Source organism: Perognathus longimembris, chromosome 28 (assembly GCF_023159225.1).
Source record: "Perognathus longimembris pacificus isolate PPM17 chromosome 28, ASM2315922v1, whole genome shotgun sequence".
In the NCBI taxonomy this organism is placed as follows: Eukaryota; Metazoa; Chordata; class Mammalia; order Rodentia; family Heteromyidae; genus Perognathus; species Perognathus longimembris.
The window spans coordinates 59709126-59729027 of NC_063188.1; the positions used below are offsets into that span (position 1 = coordinate 59709126).

Consider the following 19902-nt stretch of genomic DNA (forward strand, 5'->3'; position numbering starts at 1 on the left):
TATGCACTTCCATGTTTATCACTGCACAATTCACAATATCCAAAATATGGAATCAACCCAGATGCCCCTCCACAGATGAATGGATCCAAAAAAATATGGTACCTATACACAATGGAATACTACATAGCGATTAGGAATGGTGAAATATTGTTATTTGCAGGGAAATGGTCAGAACATGAACAAATAATGTTGAATGAGACAAGCCTAGAACACAGAAAACAAAGGGGCATGATCTCCCTGATATATGACTGTTAAGATGGGGTGACAGGGAGACAGTAGAGACCAGGTCTGTGAAACCAAAAACTTCTTGTCAAATGGTATTTCCCACAGGATTGGGTCAGCGACCCAACATTATGTAACTAAAACCAAACAACTACTCAATATATAATGGTCAAAAATTGACCTCTCAGTGGAATACAATAGCTCAAAAGCTATATATGTACATTCATATAAGACTATTGTCGACATATTGTCTAATGTCGACATTACATTTAAAGCCCTAGGTGAATTTTCTTTGGCGCAGACCACGTGGCTACTGTATATGTTCTTGGTACATTGTGTATTGTATGTATGTCTACTTGACCTAGGGAAGGGAAAGAAAAACAGGGTGTAAGATATCACAAGAAATGTACACACTGTCCTACTATGTAACTGTACCCTTTTTGCACAACACCCTGTCAAAAAACTTTTCTTTAATTAATAAATAAATTACAAAAAAAAAGAGTGCAATAGGGTTCCTTTTTCCCCACATCGATGTTACATTTGTTGTTGTTCAAATTCACGATGTTGACCAATCTAACTGGGTTGAGATAGGATCTCTCAGTTGTTTTGAGTTGTGTTTCCTTTATAGCCAGGGATGCTGAGCATTACCATGTGTGTTTGTTTGCCATTCTTACCTCTTCTGAGAAGTCTCTCCTTAGATCCTTTGCTTATCTAGTGATTGGTTTATTAACTTTGGGATTAGTTTCTTGAGCTCCTTATATATTTTGGATATTATTCCTTTCTCAGATGTTGTACAGACCTTTCCTATTCCAAGAGTGACTGCAAATGGGGCGGTTAATCATTTTTTTTAAAAAAGAAACTGGCATTCTTTGGTCACTTTGGCTTCTCTCTTGTCTGGATGTTCATTCTCTTTGATCCTGAGAGCTAATCTCCCAGACCTCTCACTTCCTCCACTAATAAACATGCATCCTCTGTTCTTTCTCTTCATTTGCTGGTCATTAGTTCAACTAGCAATCATTTATTAAATGACTGCTATGTGTCAACATTGTGCCATGCCTTAGCAAAGCAGAGGTGAAGACCTAGTTCCTACACTGGGAAGATTCATAATCTAAGGGGATGAGCATAGACATGGAATCATCAGTTTAAATCTTACTCTAAAGAGTGATGGCAGATGGAGCTTTTGAAGTCCTGATGTGTGTAACAGTGCACCAAGAAGCAGAGGACTACTTAATAACAAGAGCACATTGAGGAATTAAAATTAGGCACAAGTAGATATTTAAACTGAGAAAAGAAATTTAACAATCTCCAAATTTCAAAAAGCTGGAAAATAGTACAAATATCACCAAATCCAAAGCAAATACTACATGTTTGGTTGACTGAATGCATGGTGTATAGATAGTACCTTTTCCTTCTTTCTTGGCTGTACGTAGTCACCTCTGCATTTGAAGTGATTTTGTAATATCCCTTTCTGTATGAGAAATAGAAAGATAATTTAGTGGATCCCCGTCTCTACAGCTTTTCTGTCATTGTAACAGCAGACCTTAGACTGTGTAATTTATAAAGAATAGAAGTTATTTGACTGGTGGTTTTGGAGGTTGGAATCAAGCAGAAGCACAAAATCAGACCGAGTGCATCCTCTCTATCAGAACCTGTTCCTATGATAACTAATCTCCCACCTATGGCATTACTCCATTAATGACCTAATCACTTCTTAAGTGTACCACCTCTTTGGTTGTTGCTATGATAAAGCATCTGAGACAAACAACTTAAAAGAGGTATGGGCGTTATGGCTTAGTGGTAGAACACTTGCCTCGTAACCTCAAGGCCCTGAGTTCAAATCTCAGCACTACTTTCCCAAGTACTTTTATAGGACTTGTTTTGTTTTTGTTTGTTTGTTGCCAGTCCCAGGGCTTGGACTCAGAGCCTAAGCACTGTCCCTGGCTTCTTTTTGCTCAAGGATAGCAGTCTACTTCTTGAGCCACAGTTCCCCTTCCAGCTTTTTCTGTTTATGTGGTGCTGAGGAATAGAACCCAGGGCTTTGTGCATGCGAGGCCAGCACTCTACCACTAAGCCACATTCCCAGGCTTTCCCAAATACTTTTACAAACATGCTTGTATAGACAACTTAAAAGGGTAAAGATTTATTCTCTTTTTTTTTTTTTTTTTTTTTGGCCAGTCCTGGGGCTTGGACTCTGGGCCTGAGCACTGTCCCTGGCTTCTTTTTGCTCAAGGCTAGCACTCTGCCACTTGAGCCACAGCGCCACTTCTGGCCATTTTCTGTATATGTGGTGCTAGGGAATCGAACCCAGGGCCTCATGTATATGAAGCAGGCACTCTTGCCACTAGGCCATATCCCCAGCCCGGGTAAAGATTTATTCTGGCTCACAGTTTCAAAGGCTTCATTTAAAGTTCTAGAAGTAAAAGCTGCCAAACAAAACATATATCTAGCAATACTGTCCTTTAAAATTAAGTGAGAACTTAATACAGTCCCAAGTGAACAAAAAGCTAAAGTGGGATCTGTTATGACTATGCCTATGCTAGAATAAATGCTAAGTAAAGGTGGACATGAACACTAGGCATAAACCTGAAACTGCATGAAGAAATAAAGATTCCAAGTAAAAGGAATCCTGTGGGAAAATATATAAGCAAGCCTCATTATATATTTGGTTTGCAACTTCACTATTTCTCTACCTGGTTAAAAGGACAAAAGAAGGACAACATGTTGTAATCTGTAATCCCATCAACTGTGAGGCAGAGAGTGATAGGATCATGATTCAAGATCCCAACTAGGGCAGAAAGACCAAGTGATCCTATCCAAATGTTAAAAAAAAAAATTGGCATGTTGGTGTGCCCTTAAAATCTCAGCTGTGTGGGCAATATTTAGTAGGACTGAGGCATTAGACTGGCCCAGACAAAAGGCAAGAATCTTATTTTTAAAATAACCTAAAAGCAAAAAGATCATGATAAGTGATAAGACCCTGAATTCAAATTCCAGTACCACAAATAAAGGACAACTACATAAAATTTGTTACAAATCTCTGTTATTGGGCACACAGTCTATCAATAAGTATATAGTTTATAACAGCAATAATGTAAAGAAGGTGATGGAATTGAGTAAGAGTTTTTATATGCTGTTAAAGTTGGTATTGATTAAAACTAAAGTGTAATAAATCTAGCATATTAAATGTAATCCCTGTTTTACCTACAAAAAGTATAAAATTGTACCAATTTAAATGAAAAGTGAAAATAGTCTGGGTATAGTGCTGGGGCACTTCTGTAATCTCAGCACTTAGGAGGCTGGCACAGGAGGATCTTGAGTTTGAGGCTCAATGGGGCTATGTAGCAAAACTTTGACTCAGAAATAAAAGAAGGAAGGGAGGAGGTAGAGGAGAGAAGAACCAAAATGGTTCACTACAAATAACTATCCAAGATCATAAAGGAGAAAATGAGGGAGGGAAAACTAGGGAGAAGATAAAGAGAAAACAAAAAGGAAAAAAAATAGCAAGAGCCTTTCCTAATCAGTAAGCAAATTAAATGTAAGTAGATTAAAGTCTTCAATTAAAAGATTGGTTGAATGATTTTTATGATGTAATATAGGTATTACGTGTCTGTAATCATAGCTACTCATGAGGCAGAGATTGGGAGGACCATGGTTTAGAGTTGGCATGGGCAAGAAGTTAGTGGGGCTCTGATCTCAAACAAAGAAGCAGGGTATGATGTTATGCACCTATCATTCCAGCTATGAGGCACATAGATAGGAAAATTGCATCCCAAGGCAGACCCTGAATAAAAATATGAGACCCTATCTGAAAAATAACTAAAGCAAAAAAGGATGTGGGTATGGCTCAAGTAGTAGAGTGCCTGCCTAATAAATAGATGCCCTGCATTCAAATCCTAGTACTGCCCCCCAAGTGATGTAACTGTATGCTATTTACAAGAAAATCACTTTAGATTGGCTTATGCGATTAATTTGGAAATGAAAGAGTGGAAATAAGTAAAATGTTGTATGTAACTAGTAACAAAAAGGGTCTGGTCTGGCTATGCAGGCAAAATAGACTTTAAGTTGAGGCATGATAGGATTGACATTGATTAGGATGCATTATACTCAAATTGGCATGTTGAATTGCAATTAACTACTTACAGATAATAAAAAATTAAAAGAGAAATCTTTTACAAGACACAAAGAGAGACATGATATACTGGTAAAAGAATCAATTCATTGAGAAGATGTAACAACTATAAACACACATACACCAAACAACAAAGCCTCAGAATATATGAGGCAAACACTGACAGAACTAAACGGGACAAAGTCCTACAATAATAGTTGGAGTCTTCAGGCTAGGAATGTGGCTTAGTGGTAGAGTGCTTGCCTAGCATGCATGAAGCCCTGGGTTCAATTCCTTAGCACCACATAAACAAACAAAGCCAAAAGTGGCGCTGTGGCTCAAGAAGTACAGTGTTAGCCTTGAGCAAAAGGAAGCCAGGGACAGTGCTCAGGCCCCAAGTCCAAGCTCCAAGACTGGCAAAAAAAAATAGTTGGGAGTCTTTGATCCACTATTTTAGTAACGGATTGATGATCTAGACAATAGAGCAATAAGAAAATAGAGAACTTGAATAGCATTATAAATCAACTAAACCCAGCGGACATATGTAGAACGTTATACTCCCAAACAGCAGAGTACATATTCTTCCAAAGTGCACACAGAACATTCTCCAGCATACAACATTAGGCCAAAACAATTTTCAATAAATAAGAAGATTGAAATAAGGGACTAAAGATATGGCCCTGTGGTGGGGTGCCTGCCTAACATGAGAGAGGCAAGATTTGAATCATACAAAGTTTTGTATCTTGCCACAAAGGAATAAAACTTAAAAAGCTAAAACTGAACAACAGAAGGAAGGTGGAATGTTCACAAATACGTTGAAATTAAATAACACACTCTTAACCAATGAGCCAAAGAAGAAACCACCAAGGAAATTAGGAAATACCTCAAGATGGATGAAAATGGAAACATAATATACCAAAGCTTATGAGATGCAGCATGAACCATGCTCAGAGGGAAATTTATACCTGTAAATGCCTAAATTACAAAGAGAAAAGATAGAAAATCAATAACCTACCTTCACACTTTAAGGAAGTTGAAAAAGAAAACAAAATCCAAAGCTAACAGGAGGAAGAAAGTAATAAAGATTAGAATAGAGGTAAATGAAATAGAGACTAGAAAAACAAAGAGAATCAATAAAACCAAAAATTGTTTCTTTGAAAAAATAAAAAAAAATGACAAACTTTATGTATACTAGCAGAGAAAGAAAAAGAAAATAAATCAGAATAGAAAGCAGGGACATTACTTCTCACCTTACACAGATGAAGATTATAAGAAACTACTACTAACAATTGTAAGCTAACAAACTAGACAGTCTAGGTGAAACAGATGAACTCGTAAGAATAAACAAATTACCTATGCTGAATCAAAAGAAATATAAAGTTTCACAACGCCTGTAAGGACTAAAGAGATTCAATCAGTAATCTGATTCTCCCAACGAAGAAAACGCAGAGCAGACAGGTTCACTAGTGAATTCTACTGAACATTTAAAGAAGAATTTACATCAACCCTTCTCAAGATCTCCCTAATTGAGCAAGCATTTCATCCAACTGAAAATGAAATGTCAATATATATATAAAAGCTAAAATTATTTTAAAAACTAACAAAAATATAAATCATAAATTCTTGCTATCTTGGACTTCTCAGTATGACACCAAAAGCAGGAGCAATGAAAGAAAATTTGGACAAATAAGACTAGGTCAAAACACAAAAGTTTTGTATTATAAAAGATACTGTGACTTAGTGGTAGAGTGCTTGCCCAGCATGCATGAAGCCCTGGGTTCAATTCCTCAGTACAACATAAACAGAAAAGGCTGGAAGTGGTGATGTGGCTCAAGTGGCAGAGTGCTAGCCTTGAGCAAAAGAAGCTCAGGGGCAGTGGCCAGGCCCTGAGTTTAAGCCCCAGGACTGGCAAAAAAGACACTGTCAAGAAAGGGATACATCAAGCTGAGTACCAGTTGCTCATGCCTTTAATCCTAACTACTCAAGTGGCTAATATCTGAGGATCACAGTTCAAAGCCAGTACAGGTAGGAAAGTCCAGGAGACTCTTAACTCCAACTAACCACCAAAAGCTAGAAGTGGAGGTGTGGCTCAATTGATAGCGTCAGCCTTGAGCAAAAAACTTAAAGGACAGTGCCAAGGCCCTGAATTCAAGCCCCAGTTCCAGCACATAAATAAGTAAATAAATAGGTAGGTAGACAGATACATAGATACATAAATACTGGTGATGCTTGCAGTGTTGTAAATGTAATTAATGCCAATGAATTTGTATGCTTGATAAGATTACAGTGTCATTGTTTTACATTTGATACTTTATTAAAATAATACAAAATTAAAGAATAAAGGTGAAATTATCAAGAGATATCAAACCCTTACTAAATTTTAAGGAAAAAATCAGGATGTATTATCTGACCAAAAGGAAATCAATAAAGTAAGGTAATAGGATCATCTTTAAACAGAAACTGAAAAAGAAGAGTTCTAAATAAGTGATAAATCTATGAGGAAAATTTTTAAATACATTAAACTAAATTATAATGAAAACAAAATATGTTAAAACTGTATGACCCAGCTAAAACAAGTGGTAAGAGGGGAATCTATAACTCTAAATCCTTAATTTAAAAGAGCATAGTCTCTAGCCAGTAATTTAAGCTGACATCTTAAAAAATCAAAATTAATCCAAAACAGCCAGGAGTTATATCACAGGACTTAGGAGGCTGAGGCAGGAAGGGTCATGGGTTTGAAGGGAATTGGGGCTACATAGTGGACCTGCCGCAAAAATAAAATATTAAAAACTCCAAAGCAAATAGAAGAAAGAAAATAATAAAGGTAAAATGAATTAAATTAAAAGCAGTAATAATAGAGTAACTCAGGAGTTCTTTTTGAATATCAATAAAGTTGATAAATCTCTAGCAAGATTGATAAAAAAAATAGAAAAGACACAAATTATTGGTATAAGGAATTAAATAATATATCACCACAGCCCGTGCTGACAGCAAGAGAATATTAACAGAATATAACAAATAAGCCAATGTATGTAAACTTGGCAACTTAGATTAAATAGATGAACTCCTAAAAGGTAAGGCTCCAGTGGTACAGTACCTGCCTAGTAAGCACAAGCCCTAAGTTCAAACACCAGTATTGCTAGAAAAGAAAACACACACATATACACATGCACATACACAAATATACACTACCATACCTCACTAAATATGAAATCATTGAAATAGCTCTAAAGCTATGAAGGAAACTGATTTTGTAATATTAAAGTCCCCAAGAAACCAACTCTGCAAGACTATATGATTCACTGAGAATTCTAACACATGTTTAAAGAAGAATCCATACTAGAAATGTAAAACGTTATTTTATTTTCCAGAAAATAAGAGAAGAAACAACTCCCAACTCTATATGAAGACAATATTATTGTGATACTCAAACCAGACTGAGCTAGCACAAAAAAAGCCAAACCAGAATCCCTGCTCTCAGCTTTGTGCATGTGAAAGACTCAGTAGGCAGCAGCAGAGGCATATACAAAACAGAAAGGAAGAAATAAAACTGGCCCTGTTGTAACTGACATGATTATGTGTGTAGAAAAATTTTGATATACGAAATCCTCCTAGAGGGAGAAGTAGTTCAGTAAAGAGAGTCCTTTCCTAGCATGCACAAGGTTCTAGGTTTGATTCTGAACACTGCAAAAATTCGTTTAAATTAATGAATGAACTCAACAAGGTTGCAGGATATAAAAATGAATTAGCCAAGCATGGTGGCACACACCTGTTAACTACAGTAATCAAGACAGTGTGGTATAGGCAAAGAAATTGACACACTAAAGGAAGTGTGTGTATGTGTAAAACATGATTTTAACTGTGGGACTGTTAAAGAAGAGTAGGGGAAAAGGAGAGTGAGAAAGAGAATGATGGAGGACTAATAATTTGGGTGTATGTAGGTGACATAGGGAATCATGTTGGAAGATGCTGTACAATAGCGGATGGTAGAAGAAAGCAGTAGAGAGGGGTCACAATCTTATTAATGTTTGATAGATACATGTCACAGTAAGACCCCCTTAAAAATAAGAGCTGGGCACTGGTGGCTCATGCCTGTAATCCTAGATACACAGCAGGCTGAGATCTGAGGATCATTGTTCAAAGCCAGGCAGGCGGGGCTGGGAATGTGGCTTGCCTAGAGTGCACAGAGCTTGCCTAGCATGCACAAAGCCCTGGGTTTGATTCCTCAGCACCACATAAACAGAAAAGGCCAGAAACGGTGCTGTGGCTCAAGTGGCAGCGTGCTAGCCTTGAGCAAAAAGAAGCCAGGGACAGTGCTCAGGCCCTGAGTCCAAGCCCCAGGATTGGCAAAAAAAAAAAAAAAAAAAGCCAGGCAGGAAAGTCTGATAGTCTTATCTCCAAGTAATCACCACCAGAGAAACTGTAAGTGGCACTCTGGCTCAGAGTGGTTAGAGTGCTAGCCTTGAGCAAAAAGAGCTCAGGGACATCACCCACGCTCCAAGTTCAAGCCCCATGACATACAATAACAATAACAACAACAATAAAAGATGAAAATTAAAAACAGGAACAGTATGGAGAGCCCAGAAATAGACCCACAAAAATATAGTCCACTGTTTTTGACTAAAGTGCAAAGGAATTCAGTGGGATCCAATTTCAAAAAATATTTCTATAGCCATTGGCTATCCATCAGCAAATTAGTAATTTACTTTAAAAATGGGGAGAGACTTTTTGTATTATTTTTTCCAACATTTCTGTATATTTAAATTTCTCTCTGAATTAGAAAATGAATGAGAAGAGACATACAATATATTGGGATTATGTTAATTTACAGTGGAAGATGCCCTGGTCACCTAACCACAGTCTAGTGGTATCTCCCCTCCAAGGACATTTCTTTCCCAAGATTGAGAAACCTAGGAAACTGGAATAGTAAGTCAGTTACTGGTAAGCGAGGAGTCAATAAAAGGAAGTGGAAACAACACAAAGCCTGTGAATGATGTTGAGCCTCACCTTCCTATATGAGTGTACATCCTTGGGGACTACACTGTTTTATCCATCATGTTTCTTCTGGTCTCCTGACTCTGCTCTTCAGCCACTACACAAGTGGAACCATCTCCCTTCCTCATCCCCAGCTACCCCTCTGCACAGTGAGAATGGGACAGCTTGAACAAACAGTAACATATGTTTGCTCTCTTAATTCTTTTTTCAAATAATTCATCCATCACCACCTCTCTGCATCCCATTAGTCTTCACAGAGTTTACAGTAAGCTGATTAGGCTGCAACTTTTTTCAAGTACATTCTAATCCTGCCCCTGTGCCTTGCTTATTTACCTTGATTGCTTGGGCATCTCCCAAGTTTATCTCGATGAGCAGTACATCTACTGTCACATCTGTGTTAGTTTCTCTCACAGTCATTGAAGACCTAGCTCCAAATTCTGGTATCACCCTATTGCATGCTAGACTCTAACCACCTTTCTTTCCTTAGCTTCATTTATTTTCCCAAGGCCCATTTAATGGACAGGTGTGCTTTCAACATATTGTCAATACTACTGCTTGGTCTGCTGTCTTAGTCACTGCTCTTCAGATGTATCTTAACAAGCAGTGTGAGCTAAATAAGGTGTAATAGATAAAATGATAAAATTAGATAATCTAGGAAAGTGCTTTGAAAGTTAAAAGCACTGAGCCAATGTAAAGGGTTATTATTGTTTTACTTTAATGAATCAAATCAGTAGCTGCCTCAAGCCAGATTTCATAGGAGAGCCACACTATCCCAGGCCAGATACTTCTATAGCTTTCCTACCACACGTTTCTTTTCCATTTTCAGTGCTACCATGAGATGAATCTCTGGGGAGAGATCCATGCTATCCAAATCACACACTAATTTTAAAAAACAGACCTCAAAGTAGCCATTTATAGGGAACAGTATATTTAGCCAGATAAAATTTCATCTGGGCTGGGAATTGGCTTAGTGGTAGAGTGCTTGCCTAGCATGCATGAAGCCCTGGGTTCGATTCCTCAGTACCACTAAAAAGAAAAAACCAGAAGTGGCAGAGTGCTAGCCTTGAGCAAAAGAAGCTTAAGGACAGTGCCCAGGCCCCAAGTTCAGACTGGCAAAAAAAACCTTCATCATCTGAGCCAGGCTCTGATGGCTTATGCCTGTAATCTTAGCTACTCAGAAGGCTGAGATCTGTGGATCATGGTTTGAAGCCAGCCGGGGCAGGATAGTCTGTAAGACTCTTACCTCCATTTAACCACCAAAAATGCCAGAAGTGGAGCTGTGACTCAAATGGTAGAGCACCTACCTAGCAAGCACAAGGGCCCCAGTTCAAATTGAGCAACCACCAAAAATAGTTATAAGCCAGAGGACTTCTTTGTGTATGTGTAATTAAAACAAAAAATTGGATATTCTCTCGGGATTTTTTTAAAATCAAACTTAGATATTGATAAATGGACCAAAGAAACAGAGACATTATCTAGAAATACACAAGGTTTACCAGGTGCCAGTGGCTCCCACCTATAATTCTGGCAACTCAAAAGGCTGAGATACAGAGGATCAAGGTTAAAGCCAGCCCAGACAGATAAAGTCTTCAAGACTCCATCTCCAAAATAACCAGTAAAAAGCCTGGATAGAAGCTGGCTAGAGTGCCAGCCAAGCGAACAAGCCTAATAGGTACAAAGCATGAGGTCAAGCCCCAGTAGGGGGAGGAAGGGAGGGAGGAGGAGGAGGAGGGGGGGAGGAGGGGGGGAGGAGGAGGAGGAGGAGGAGGAGGAGGAGGAGGAGGATCTAGCACTAAGTTGCACTTTTCCACATTATAGTTTATCTTGACATTGCTAACATTTCAGTGTGACTTCTTGACATCTTAATATCTTCACTTCCCAGTACATACTAGGACTGGGTGCTGGTAGCTCACAGGAGGCTGAAATCTGAGGATCCTGGTTTAAAGCCAGCTCTTATAGGAAAGTCCAATTGTCTCTAATCATAATAAGAAATAAAAACAAACAAAAAAGAACCAGAAGTAGAACTTGAGAGACAAAACTAAGCCCCAGTACTGCTGCATGCAGGTGCATAGGTGTGTGCATGTGCACGCGCACGTGCACACACACCCACACCCCACTGAGTAGCAGTGGCACCCAAAATAGTTGTTATCTTCATTGCTCCAACTTTTTCATCCATTTTCCCCACCTCACAAGTAGCCAACATACATTCTAGTGCTTTTAGAAGATCTCCAAATCCAATCAGCTAGCTGCTTTCGTGCTGAAGTGTGGTTGCTACCTGAAGGCAGGAAGGAGTAATTGCTAGCTGGGATGTAGCTCAGTGGCAGAGCGTTTTCTTACCAAGTGCAACATCCTGGTTCATTCCCCAGTACCAAAAAAGAAAATGAAAAAAGAAAAGAATTTTTGCAAGTCTTTTCCCGGCACCAATTGTTCTGGAACTACAAATCTAGGCTACTTGCTTACAAAGATGAGGAAAGCGAAGCTTAGAAAAGAAAATGATTTGACAAAATAGCATAAATACAGGGCCTGACACATAGTAGGCCCTTAGCAACCATTTGTAAAAAGAAAGTTCCCAAATAGCAAGTTGCAGAGTGCCAACTCCTAAGCTCACTGTGTTCATTCTATCACAGTCTATCAGAAGAGAACACTTCAAGCATTTGGCTTGATATCACAGTCTTTAGTGAGGAAGAACAGCAAGAACTGTCTGTGCTCCTATTTCACTTGGACTGGGGCTTGTTGACTTCAGGATCAGAATAAATTTCCTTGAAGCTTTTTGTAAACCCCTTTCTCTGAGCCCCCAGAGGCCTTTGTTTGATTAAATTCTGCCTTTTTATTATCAGCTGTACATCCTTATCTCCTGTTTCTAGTTTCTTGAATGTAAACTCTTTAGGTATAAACTTATTCATCTTTGCATCCTCCACAACAAGTGTGCGGCATAGAGCTCTGCACCCAGTTAGCCCTCCTCAAATTTCTGGGGAACTGAACTGAATTCCTTTGAGTCCAGCTTTGGTGATTCTCCCTAATATGGAGTCTGAATCCTCTGGCTATAATCTGCAATTATTGCTTAGATTTTATCCTACAAGCTAAAGAAACTAGGTACACTAGTCTCACAAGTGAGTGGAACTCTTCTTAGTTTAGTTTCCTTCCTCATTCTTAACTATCCCATTAGGTAGACAGACTCTACCTCCTTTGTCCCTTCCCTGGTTCATTTGTTCTCAGTTCTTTGTGACACTTCACCGTGTCTCTCACTGCATCTCTTACTGCATGGCAGATATTAGTGGTGCAGTTGATACATGGGCCCTACCTTTAACAACTGTAATCCAATAGGAGATTAATAGTAAGTACACACGAAAATGATACAGAAAATAAGCAGATGAGGTCAGAGAAGGAATCAGCTGAGGGGATCATTCTGGGTATGAAGCACAGGCAATGTGAAGAAACTGGGCAAAGCAGCATTCTGGGCACAGGGAACAGCATATGAAAAGGAGGAAAGACTTGGGTATGCTCTATAAAGGCAAAAATGCTGTGTGAGTGGCGTGTACAGAGTGAGAAGGAAGTGGGTGGATGGGATCTGAGACACAGAGGAGCCTTATGCTACAGGCACTGTACAAGCCAGGGTAAGATGGGCCAAACTGACTCTGAGTACAGGGGGAACCAAAGAGTGGTCAAGTGGAAGAATACTATACAGTCTGTATCACTTAACGATGGGATACATTTTGAGAAATGTGCTGTCGTTATGCAAACATCCTAGAGGGTACTTTCACAAATCTAGACAGTTCATGTCAGTTACTTGATATCTGAAGCAGTTGCCACCACAGTACACTGCACTGTTTTACAGGGAACATTTTGTTTAAGTTGAAGGAATCACCACACACATGTGGCAATGTGTTGCGCTCTAACATTAGGACAACTCTGATGTCACTAGGAAATATGACTTTTCTGGTCCCATTATAATCTTAGGAGACCACTATCCTATGTCCATTCTGTGGCTGATCCATATGGTACATGATTATAACCTAATTGACATTCTAAAAAGATGATACCAACTGTTGTCTTCCAGATTGTATATGACAGAGAAGGCACACAGAAACTGGTTCGTAGGCTAGTACAGTGATCCAGGTGACAACTGATGGGGGCCTTTGCTAGAGTCATAGCAGTGATGATGAAGAGAGTATTTTAAGCAATAATTTGACATTTAATAGATTTGTTGATCAGTCGAATGTGAAACCTCTTCATTCTGCTGCATATAAAACTAAGGCCAAGCAGCCAGATTGATAAATGATCATTTTTAGCTTGTTTTGGTGGTATGCCCCTGTCATCTCAGTTACAAAGGAAGCTAAGATTGGAAACATCTTGGTTCCAGGCCAGCATGGGCAAAAAAAGTTCCCAGGAACCACATCTCAAAAGAAAAGGCTGGGTGTAGTGGCATGTACCTGTCATTCCAGCTATGTGAGAAACATAAATAGGAAGATTGCAGTCCAGGCTGGCACAGTCAAAAAACAAGACTCTCTTTCAAAAATCAAAAAGGACTCCAGGCATGGCTCAAGCAGCAAGAGTGCCTGCCTACCAAGGACAAGGTCCTAAATTCAAAGAAAACATTTTATACTATAGTTAAATTCTAATTATTTTAAGCACCAGCAAATAATTCTCTGTATCTACTCTACTTTTATTAAGCGTCAGCCATGGTCATTGCCATTGTGTCTTTTCCCATATGCAATCATTCACCAAACCCAGCCCTTCCCTACACCTGACAGCCCACCTCCCCCCTGCTGGCCCAAGCTGCCTTGGCTTCCTTTGACTGCCTGTCCACCAGCCTCACCACCTCCTTCCAGCCTTGCCATGCAGGTCATCTGTTATGGCTTCATTTCAACTGTATTTCTAATAACCCTGTAGCAACTCCCTATGCATTTTCATGGAAACTCAGACTTTGGGCAGTGGCTTCCCAGCACTTCCTCAGCAAGATCCACCCAACTCTTCCTGTCTGCTCTTGTCTCCCCTTCTGACCTCACCCACACCTTCAGTACTTTCCTAGCTGCCCCTCCCAGGAGGCTAGCTGCATTACATGTGAAATTCTGTCCTTCTTTCTTATGTAGCATGGTTATATAGTAGTCATTTTAGCTATTCATTCTTTATTTCAACAAATAGGATCAAGGACACCCTGTGAGTTGGCCACTGTGCTAGCTCCTATGGATGAACAAAATCAGTAGTATATGGGCCCTGCTCTCAAGGAGCTTGCAGTTTGGTAGGGAACAGGCCTGCAATCAAATAATCACAATGCAATGTATTAGGGGTTACAGGAGCTATGTAAGCAGAACATTGGAGTGCACATAGGAAGTAGCAGCAAAGAATCCAGAAAGACTTCACAGAGGAAGTAGCATTTGAATTGATTAGAAAGACATTGTGGGGCTGGGAATATGGCCTAGTGGTAAAGTTCTCGCCTTGTATACATGAAGCCCTGGGTTCAATTCTTCAGTACCACATATATAGAAGAAGAAGAAAAAGACATTGTGAATGTTCTCCACTTGAAGAAAGGAGTAAGGGCTTTGTTAGCAGAAGTAACCTGGGAAAATAATTGCAAGCATATATTGGTCTTTCAGATGTATGCACACTTACATAGATACATTTAGTGTGGCTGGAGCCTAGAACAGGTAGTAAAACATTTTGGAAAGGGAGGCTGGAAGGACAGGAACTGAAACAAGGTTCTCTAAGCAACAAGGATCCAGTAGAAATCTTTAAAAGAGAAAGTAAATTGATCACTTTAGGTACTGATGAATTGATAGCTCCACTGAAGTTGGTAGTCTGAATGTAGAATTGTGAAGGAATTTACAATGATCCAGTGAAAGATGAGACTTTAAATCAGAGTGTCTATAAAGTTACATATAGAGGTAGCACAACCTGAAATAGCAGGTATCTACAGAGTGTCTCAGACAGAGACTAATCTGGAGAATGTTACCAAAACCAGAACTAGGTATTCAAAACGATGCAGTGGCTCATGCCAATAATCCTAACTACTCAGGAGGCTGAGCTATGAAATCTGAAGTTTGAAGCCAGCCCAGACAGTAAAGTCCAAGTGACTCTTATCTCCAGTTAACCAGCAAAAAGGCTGAAAATAGAAGTGTGACTCAGGTAGTAAAGTACCAGCCTTGAGCAGAAAAAGGTAAGCAAAAACAGGAAACCTTGAGTTCAAGCCCCAGTACTGGCACCCTTGCCCCCCCTAAAAAAAAGACAAATCAAAATGTTACTTTAAATTTCTGAGAAAATACTGATACAAAAAGCTAAAGCTTCTATTACATCATTAGAAAAGAAGGAAATTCCTGCAAATGTAATAGATTAAGATCTTACTAACAGAATCTTGAATCACTTCATATCCATATGTTAATAATGTAAACCAAATGAACAAATTTCTAGAAAATGTTATCAAAACGATTCAAGAAGAAATAGAAAATTTGAATAGTTACATAGCCAGTAAAGAAATTCAATCTGTAATTTAAAATATTTTTCAAGAAAAGAGAATAGTAAGTCAATAGTTTACCAAATAATGAAGGAAGAATCTATTTAGGCTTATAAAAATTTCCCACAATGTAGGACCAAATGGAACACTTCTCAAATCATTGTATAGGATTAGTATAATTAGAATACCCAAATCACAAAAGCACATTGCCAAGAGTGTGCCTGAGCTGGGGGACAGCCAACAAAGGAAGTAGTATGACTTGAACAGAGTAAACAAAAGAAGAGTTGTAGGTGATGATATTACAGGCCTAGCAGTCACAGATGTGAGGCCTTGTAGACCATTTGAAGTTTTCACTCTAAGAGAAATGGAAACAGTTAAGGTATTTGGGGTTAACTAGAGATTTAATCTGATTTACATTGAATGAGATCATTAGCTAATATATTCGAACAAACTTTATAACAACTTGTGTGTGCACGCCAGCCAGTCCCATGGCTTGAATTTAGGGCCTTGGCACCATCCCTGAGCTTATCTTGCTCAAGGCTAGTGCTCTAAGCACTTGTGCCAAAGCTCCATTTCCAGCTTTTTTTGGAAGTTATTTGGAGATAAGAGCCCGATGGACTTTTCTGCCTTGGCTGGCTTTGAACCTTAATCCTCAAGTCTCAGTCTCCTGAGTAGCTATGATTACAGGCATGAGCCACTAGCACCCAGCTTAGAATAAACTTAAGGGCAAGTGAGAACAGGAAGACCATCTAGGGGGCTGTTTGAAAACTCCATGTAAACAATGAGGGTAAGTGAATGAATGACTTGCAGAATTGTCTCTGAAGAACCACTCCAAAAACAATATAAGTGCTGGTGATTACTAAGGACAACCATAAATGAAAAATAAAACTCAATTATTAAAATCTCTGGAAATCATCCCATGGGCACAAAGTAAATGGAAAAACACCTATTCAAGAAAAACCTAGTGGATCTTAGAAAAGACAATGAAAATGACATTTAAGCGCTGACCTACTCTTACCACAATCCCAACAAGTGCTTCACAAAAGCACTACCCAAGCAGGTATACCCACAAAATTGACTTTCTCCCACTAGTTCCCAATTGGAGCTCATGATTTTTCCTAGGGAGTGGCAGGCTACTTGTATTTCTCATCACTCCCAGCCCTGTTGAAACTGTGACAACATGCTTCTGACATAAAAATGTACATATAACCAAATAAAAATCCCAGAAATAAATCCACATGTCTCTTTGTTTCCCAATCAGGGAACCCCCAAAAAAATCCACGTCTCCAAACAACTGATTCTTGACAAACACACCAAAACATGTACATTGGAGAAATCACAGCCTCTTCAATAAATAATGCTAGGGAAACTGGATACTCACATGCAAGACAATAAAAGGGCCCTGCCATTCTTTGTAAAAAAGGAAAAAAATCCACTCAAGTCAGGCACCAGTGTCTCAACTCCTGTAATCCTAGCTACTCAGGAGACTGAGACCTGAGGATTAAGGTTCAAAGCCAGCTCAGGCAGATAAATCTGATTTATCTCTGATTAACCAGAAGAGGTTCAGAAGTGATAAAGTACCAGACTTGAGCAAAAAAGCTAAGGGAGAGCTTGTGGCCCTGAGTTCAAGCCTCAGGCACACACAAAAAAAAATCTCCACTCAAAATAGATTAAACACTAAAAGTAAGGCCTGAAAGCTGTGAAACTACTAGAAGTAACATTGAGAAAACATTTAAAGCCACTGGTAGTGAATTTTTTACCTATAAGATACCCAAAACAATAACAAAAGCAAAACTAGACAAATGAGATTATAGTATACCAGAAAGTTTCTGCACAGCAGATGACATAATCAACATAGTAAAGAGATAACCTACAGATTGAGAAAACAAAGGATTGATATCTAGGACATATAAGGAAGTAAGAGATACAACAAAAAACCAATAATCCAATGTAAAATGGACTAAATGATCTGAATAGACATACAAATGGCCAACAAGTATATGAAAATAACTCAGATCATAAGCCATCTGGAATATGTTTAATTTAAATCACAATGAAATTGGGCATTTTACTATATGCCTATAATCTCAGCACCTGGGAGGCTGAGGCAGGAGGATCAAAGAATTTGAAGCCAGCCTGAGCTGTAAACCCAGACCCAGTCTCAGAGCAACAATAACAAAAATACTACAAGAAGATATCATTTTATACCAATCCGAATGACTACTAACAGCAGAGAAAAATTAACAAGTGCCAGCAAAGATATGGAGAAAAGAAAGCTCCTATACACTGTTGGTGGGAATACAAATTAGTGCATCCATTATAATGACTCATATGGAGGCTTCACAAAAAAACTAAAACTAGATCCACCATATGATCTAGCTATTCTACTCTGCATATAAATCCCAAGGAAATTAAATCAGTGTATCAGACACACCTACACTGTCATGGATATTACAGCACTATCTAGAAACAATCTAGATGTCACTGTCAGCCATAGAAAGAATGGCATCCTATCATTTACACCAAAATGTATGGGACTGAAACATGTTGAGTGAAAAACTTTAGACACAGAAAAGCAAATGATGGATGTTCTCTCATGTGCATAAGCTTAAAATGTTGATCTGAAAATAGAGTGATAATCACTAAAGGCTAGGAAATATAGGGGGAACAGAGGAAAGAGGGGAGTTTGAATAATGGGAACAAATAACTCTATCTTCTGCAAGTATATACAGTGGCTACAATTCATAGTAACCTAACATATATTCGATGAAGAACTAAAAGAGAGCAGCTTGCATATGAGAAACATAAAGAAATTATAGTAGATGAAAATGCTAATTATCTTGATTGGATTGATGCATATTATATACATGTATTGAAATCTCACACTATTCCATAAATATTATTATATGTTAATTAAAAATGAAAAAGTAAAACTGAAAAGCAAAATATCAAGGCAATCCTATTGTTTAAAAATGAGAGAACACATGATTAGCACAGCTTCTTTAAAAATACCAGATTAAATTCTTCAGCATTCAAGCCAGTTACTCTAGACAGTAATTTGAAGCCACATGAAAAACAGAATGTAAGGAAAGCTAATTACATGGTTAATTAGGAAAGACAATATAATTGCTTATTTCTTCCTCTTTCTTCATTTGGTTTTTAAAAAAGCATTTAAATAAAACAATATAAATATGCCTGCACTGTCAGGATTATAAACATGTAGAAATAGAATCTGATTAATAATAAGAACACAAAGTTAGAGGAGGAGGGGCAAACTTCTGTTGTTACCACATGGTAACTTGTATACTCAGGAAGAAATGAAAACAAGCAAAGTGTAAATAAGAATATCATGACAGCACTCAACATATTTACTCACTCTTTTGCTTCGAGATTCCCTTTGAAAAGCATAAAATTATCATTATAACAATGTTTCATTAAGTTCATAATATACACACATATGTATATGCATGTACAACAATAACAAGTAAACAAAGAAGAAGCTAGGCACCAGTGGCTCAGGCAGGAAAGATCATTAGATACCATCTCCAAAATAACCATCAAAAAAGCTGGGCTGGGGGGCTGAGGATATGGCCTAGTGGCAAGAGTGCTTGCCTTGTATACATGAGGCCCTGGGTTTGATTCCCCAGCACCACATATACAGAAAATGGCCAGAAGTGGCGCTGTGGCTCAAGTGGCAGAGTGCTAGCCTTGAGCAAGAATAAGCCAGGGACAGTGCTCAGGCCCTGAGTCCAAGCCCCAGGACTGGCAAAAAAAAAAAAAAAAAAAAAAAGCTGGGCTGGAGTTGTGGCTCAAGGAGTAGAGTGCTATCACAAGCAAAAAAAAAAAACCAAATGAATACAAACCTTGAGTTCAAATCCTGGTAATAGCAAGACAGAGGAGAGAGAGACACACAGAGAGACACACAGACAGAGGCAATTAAGTTATATAAAGTATCTCTAATTCACTGGAACTAAGTCAACATAAATCTAAAGATGAATCTAGTAAGTTAAGGTATATACTGTAAGCCCTAGAAAAGCCACTAAGAAAATAATTCAAAAATTAGTCTTACGGGGCTGGGAATATGGCCTAGTGGCAAGGGTGCTTGTCTCCTATACATGAAGCCCTGGGT

The 19902-nt window shown here is 38.6% G+C and overlaps 1 protein-coding gene and 1 long non-coding RNA gene across 2 annotated transcripts in view; both read left to right on the forward strand.

Moving 5' to 3' along the window:
* The window catches only part of Hdac8 (histone deacetylase 8), a 252699-nt gene that overhangs the window by 160883 nt on the left and 71914 nt on the right, over window positions 1-19902 (forward strand). The gene's annotated exons all lie outside the window — the stretch shown is intronic.
* Window positions 13849-15472, forward strand: LOC125343575. Its single transcript, XR_007209350.1, has 2 exons — window positions 13849-14722; window positions 14825-15472. It is a non-coding gene; the product is annotated as an uncharacterized LOC125343575 (long non-coding RNA).